The sequence below is a fragment of the Hippopotamus amphibius genome, chromosome 12 (assembly GCF_030028045.1).
Source record: "Hippopotamus amphibius kiboko isolate mHipAmp2 chromosome 12, mHipAmp2.hap2, whole genome shotgun sequence".
Classification (NCBI taxonomy): Eukaryota; Metazoa; Chordata; class Mammalia; order Artiodactyla; family Hippopotamidae; genus Hippopotamus; species Hippopotamus amphibius.
This window is the reverse complement of record NC_080197.1, coordinates 20,437,658-20,443,657: the sequence shown is the minus strand read 5'-3', so window position 1 is coordinate 20,443,657 and position 6,000 is coordinate 20,437,658.

Sequence of the window (6,000 nt, the reverse complement as noted above, 5' to 3'; positions counted from 1 at the left end):
TCTCAAAGAATTTCTCTCAGAGTTCAGGTTCCATGCTTTACTGCCATAAGGGGACCTTTCCCTGCAGTGCATGCATGGAAGATTCAGAACCTTGCCCCAACCATGGTGACCTAACCCTGGAACACACAAGAACCAAACACTCCACTGCACTCAGAGATACATATCACCTCATTCTTTTGAAGCTGCCACTCATTCACTAAGCTTCCCATCCTTCTTGCCTAATTCTGCCCCTCCCCCTAAATGACAGGATGAGGATTTGTAGCCAAGACAAGTCGTCTTCATTTTCTTCATTGCCAAGCCATTGTTTTCTACAGGCTTATTATCCCATCTCCTTTTTCTCACTCATCAGCAACTCTCTATATCCTATTTTACCCAACAGTTTTTTTTTAATGAAGAGATCTACCGTTGTCTTATAAAAAGGACCATTCAACACACTCTCTCCCATGACCAGAACTTCGTAGGTCTTCAGTACATGTTAGTGTCTTGTCTTATCTCTCCATCCATTCTTTCCTTTTCTTTTTTTATGAAAAAACAAAAAACAAAAAAAAAAACCCTCAGAGCTAAAGCTCTACAGAGTGGCTCTCAGATTCTTTTCTTTTCTTATGAAAAAAAAAAAAACAAAAAACAAAAAAACCCTCAGAGCTAAAGCTCTACAGAGTGGCTCTCAGATTTAGTGGGACCAAAGGCCCACACTGACCCAAGGATGCCGTGGCTACACAGCAAGACATAGGCATCTCCTTCTTATTGTCACATTCATGCCAACAGTGCTGGTCAATCACAGCATAACCTGCCTCTTTACATTCCTCCTGTGGATCCATTAAGTTTTCCCTAAGAGATAAAACCTTGACCTCTGTGATTCTGACCTCTCTGCCTTGACTCTTGCCTCCTTAAAAAGCCTTTCTCTTGAAAAGCCTTCCCCTTGAAAAGCCTTCCCAATCATCTTTATCTTCCTCATAAAGGTGAAGTCGTGGTTGTGTGGCCTTCGTCTCTTAACAAACATGCACTGTTTAAACCAGAAAAACTACTCCCCTGCCCCTTGTAACATCTTTACTTTGCAGAAGTACCTCTTTTATTCAGTGTCTTTCCAGTTATCAAACATCACCCTTTCTGGTCCATGGTTCCCCATTGCTTGTCTCGTGTGTACATCATGAGATAATGGGGTAAGAAGGAGCATTATACTCCAGTTCCAGAGCTGGAGCCCAAGAATACTCGAGATGTCTCTGTTCTACTAAGTCTGTGGCTATGAAAAGAGCATTTTCTTTTCATCGTACAAAAATGCAGCAGGACACTACAGAGAAGTCTGTCTTCAGACACAACATGTGCTCCCACATCAGTACATAAATATGGCATCTGGAATGGGGGCAAGTCCAATCTTTCATGTTGCTAATTGCTGAACCAAATTTAGTTTATCATTGGAGGCAGCTCCTTCTGTGTCAGCCCAGTTTCTGCACTCAGCAAGAGTGTAACTTGAAGTCACCATTCAGCAGTTCGCTGACCACTTGGAGTTAAAGAAGGAAGCTAAGATGGTAGCCTCTATCATCCACACTTAGAAGATTCAGGACCTTTGCCTAGCCATGATAACTTAACACTTAAACCCACCAAAACCAAACATTCTACTGCATGAAAATACACCCAACATCTGGTCCCTTTGTAGCTGTTGCCCGTTTACTAAGATTCCCGTCCCCTTATGCCTAGCTCTTGGCTCCCTACCTCTAAATGATAGGATGTGGGTTAAAACCAAGTCCCAGACACTAAGCTTCCCATAAAACACAGACCTTTATCACATTCACTCTGCGTGGCTGTATTTCTGATTCATTGTCTGCTAGCCATTTATTTTCTTCAACTCCACTCTATCGAAAATGTTCCAACAATAATTTTGCATTTTCTCCCAATTTTGCTTTTACTGTTTTTTTTTTTAATTTAAGTTTAGGTCCCCCATTTTTTTCTCCATTATGCTTTTGACTTAACCTCCACAACTGCTTTCATTATTCCCTTTAGCTATGGTCCTTCCATCAAACTCACATTGATACCCCACTGGGCTTTCTCTGGCTGGTGCATGGGGAGCCTGTAAACTGTCTCTTTACCAACCATTCACATAATTCCAAGAATGCAGCTGCAGAATTATTCTTACCATCACCTTTTTGTCAAGAATAACATTTCTAATAAATTAATAGCAGCAGATTCTCTCCAGAAAAATTATGGCACTCTTGGGCTTCCCTGGTGGTGCAGTGATTAAGAATCCACCTGCCAATGCAGGAGACACAGGCCAGGAAGATCCCACATGCCTTGGAGCAACTAAGCCCATGGGCCACAACTACTGAGCCCATGTACCACCTCTACTGAAGCCCGCATGCCTAGAGCTTGTGCTCCGCAACAAGAGAAGCCACCGCAATGAACAGCCCATGCCCTGCAATGAGGAGTAGTCCCCTTTTGCCACAACTAAAGAAAGCCCATGCGCAGCAATGAAGATCCAATGCAGCCAAAAATAAAACAAAGAATAAAATAAGCCTTTTAGGAAAAATTATGGCTTTCTCCTCCAAGAACCATTTTATTGTCCTTTACCCCAAAGTTCTGCCTTCATGGGTTCTTGCATCATTTACTATTTTTCTTTGTGTTTGAGGAAGCTTGGCTTTCTCATCTTTGAGTTCTTCCTCTGGAACAGCTAGATATGCCCGGGGCCTCATACATGCACATCAGGATGGTGTGTTTTCCCACAGGATTAAGGATTAAACTTGCCACACACATCCCCACGTGACTAACGTGGGTTGGTTTGTGTCCCCTCAGTGTAAGGCGTCCAAACACATGGAAATCATCTGAGACAAGAGTAAGATTTAGCTTGTTCCCAGTCCTCCTAGATCCCAGCACAACAAAGACTTGCTTGAACTGGTGACTTTATGATGGTGATCCATTGCCTTGGGCCTCAGATGACAGAATACAACAATGTTAAGACCAACAGGGCAGAGCAGAGGGCAGTGGGTGTCCAGGACTTGAAGCAGCCAACACCGTCTTCTTGAAGTTAACCTCTCAAGAACTCCCTCCCTGGGGAGATAAATTCTGTTCCCAGGATTCACTGATCTTCTACAGTATTCTCCTAATTGGCTTCCTGTCTTCCCGTCATTTCTTCATAATATACAGATATGCTACCCCACTAGAACTAATATCCCTGCTGCTGATTTGTGGACATTTCATTATGTGATGCTCTTGCATCCGTATTCATCTATCTGTCTATCTATTTCCTAAATTATTTACCTGTGTACTTGTCCAGATGTTTGGAATTGCTAGAAGACTGAATTCTGATTTACGGGGGGCAGGCTGGGGTTATTTAATTCAACATGATTTGAAGTGTCACACAATCTGTCTATATTTGGAAATATCTACTCTCCTGGCATCACACAGAACCAGACACAGCCTGAGGCCTTATGTTTCCTGTTTAACTGAACAACCTACACAAATGTCTCTTTTACATATTATCAATGTGTCTTTAATAGTCTTGCAATTCTTGAAGCAATCTGAGTCTGATTTGAATAAGAAAAATCCTGCAAGCTGTGGTATGTGAGGACCCAACTGGCTCACACAACCAAGTACAATTTCAAAATACACACACGAGCCCAGAAGAGTATCTTTCATGCCTTTTGAAGAGCACCTATTCTTACTTGTTGTATTTAACATGTGTTTAAGACTCATGGTCTGATGAACCTAGTGGCAGGGTAGGAATAGAGATGCAGATGTAAAGAACGGTTGAGGACACTGGGGGGAGGGGAAGCTGGGACGCAGTGAGAGAGTAGCATTGACATATACACACTACCAAGTGTAAAAGAGATGGCTAGTGGGAAGCTACTACAGAGCACAGGGAGATCAGCTTGATGCTTGGTGAAGACCTAAAGGGGTGGGATAGGGAGGTGGGGAGGGAAGCTCAAGAGGGAGGGGATATGCGGAGATATGTATACACGTGGCGGATTCACTTTGTTGTACAGCAGAAACTGACACAATACTGTAAAGCAGTTATACTCCAATAAAGATGAACAAATTGAAAAGAAGACTCATGGTCTGGCCAGGCGCAATGGCACGCACCTGCAGTCCCAGCTACTCAGGAGGTCTGGGCTGTAGTGCACTACGCCAATCGGGTGATGCACTAAGTCTGGCATCAATACGGTGACCTCCCAGGAACAGGGGACCACCAGGTTGCCTGAGGAGGGCTGAACCGGCCCAGGTCAGAAACAGAGCAGGTCAAAACTCCCGTGCTGATCCGTGGTGGGCTCTCGCCTGTGAACAGCCACTGCACTCCAGCGTGGGCAACATAGAGAGACCCCATCTCTAAAGAAAAATTTAAAAATTTAAAAATTAAAAAAAAAAAAAGCGTGGTCTGGTAGGATCTTTTCATTTTGTTTTTATTTCTGTTTTGACGTGGAATGGGGTGGGGCAGGGTGTGGTTTACTAAAACAGCTCAGCAAAAGAGCTTAAAAATGATGTACTTTCCTTTCCTGCTCTGCCATATTGGTCCACTCTCTATCAGTAAAATATTGGCTACAAATAATTTCTGCAACCCTCCTTGAAGGCTTCCAACAACCACACAGATGTTTGAAAGAATAACTTTCTTAGCTGTGAAAAGAATAATTGGGTTAAAGAAGACATTTTCCAGATATAGGGAGAGGCACAACCACTCTGACTTTTTTAGGGTGAAAGTAATAAACTGTGAGTCCCATTAGGGTAGCCTTGGTGAGCCCTTCAGACTAGAAATTCAGACACCCAACTGGTATTATGTCTCCTGAGTAGATGGGGTGTCAATGAGGAGTAATATGAATGAAGCCTAGGGGGAAAAAATGGAACAAGAAAAAAAGAGGGCCATAATTATTCTCCGCACTGGATAAAGTTACCCCTTAAGTTCACCCATCTCCATGTTCACTGAACAACTTTCTAACATTTTTGTTGAATGTTCACACCAGGGAAAAACTGGTAATAAACCAAAGAAATATGTTCACCTAGAAAGTAAAGGTGACTGTACATTGGTTCAGTGTTATCTGGTTTACACATCCATTGTTTATGAGTTTGATTACTGTGATTTGGTTCCAAGCGTCTGTGCATCAAACAACAATCAATCAAGTTATATTTCAGGACATGCACAGTTGAGAGGTTGTCACTTCTTTACCCTGGCCCATTGGACTCTCCCTTTGAGAGAATTTTAAACTTGAGTCCAGCATAAAAAAAGTCATAAATCATTGGAACTATATTTCTAGAGGCAATTTTTGAGATTTTTCCATGCATTCCTGTTGCTGAGTTTCCCTCAAGCTCTGCTGATTTCTGTCCTTTTCAAGGTTGGGAAATGTGGCTTTTCCTTTACTTCTCTGAACTATCCACTATATCCTTCAAAAAAACATTATTAAAAAAATTTGCTTTCATTAGCCTGATGCGAATTCTATTTCTTGCAACCTTGGGACCATAAGTCATTCAGGAACCACGAGGTCTTTTCCATTTGGGTACAAATCAAGGTACATGAAAGCCACAACGTCTTTAACTGGATTTCAGGACCCAGGGGCAGGATAACTAACCTTTTATTAGGGAAGCTGTGAACCCTGCCTCCTCCTCTCCCGGCAGAGACAAACAGTTCTCCACCCAGGCCTGACTGAGCAATGTGATGGTCTGAGCCCACAGGCGTTCGCACAGGAAGGAGCTGCTGGAACTTGCTCAGGAGGCCCCGGCCAGCACCATGTGCTAGAGGGCTCTGGAGGAGGCTGCTGCCTCGCCCTGGGCGGTCGGGTGGAAATAAACTGCGTCTACCGCCTGGTTCTGGCAGCAAAAGCAGCACCAGCACCAGAAAAGGTTCGGACTCCAGACCCCCCAAAACCAGGAAATTCCACACTGGAGCTCAAATTGCAGCTGGCCTTCCCGGCCGTGCTCCCAGCTCACACGCGCAGCTGCTGCAGCACAGCCTGCATCCACACACCAAGTTACCCATGTGGGTGGAATTATGGAAGTACAGAACTGCTGGGGCCGAGGTCCGCT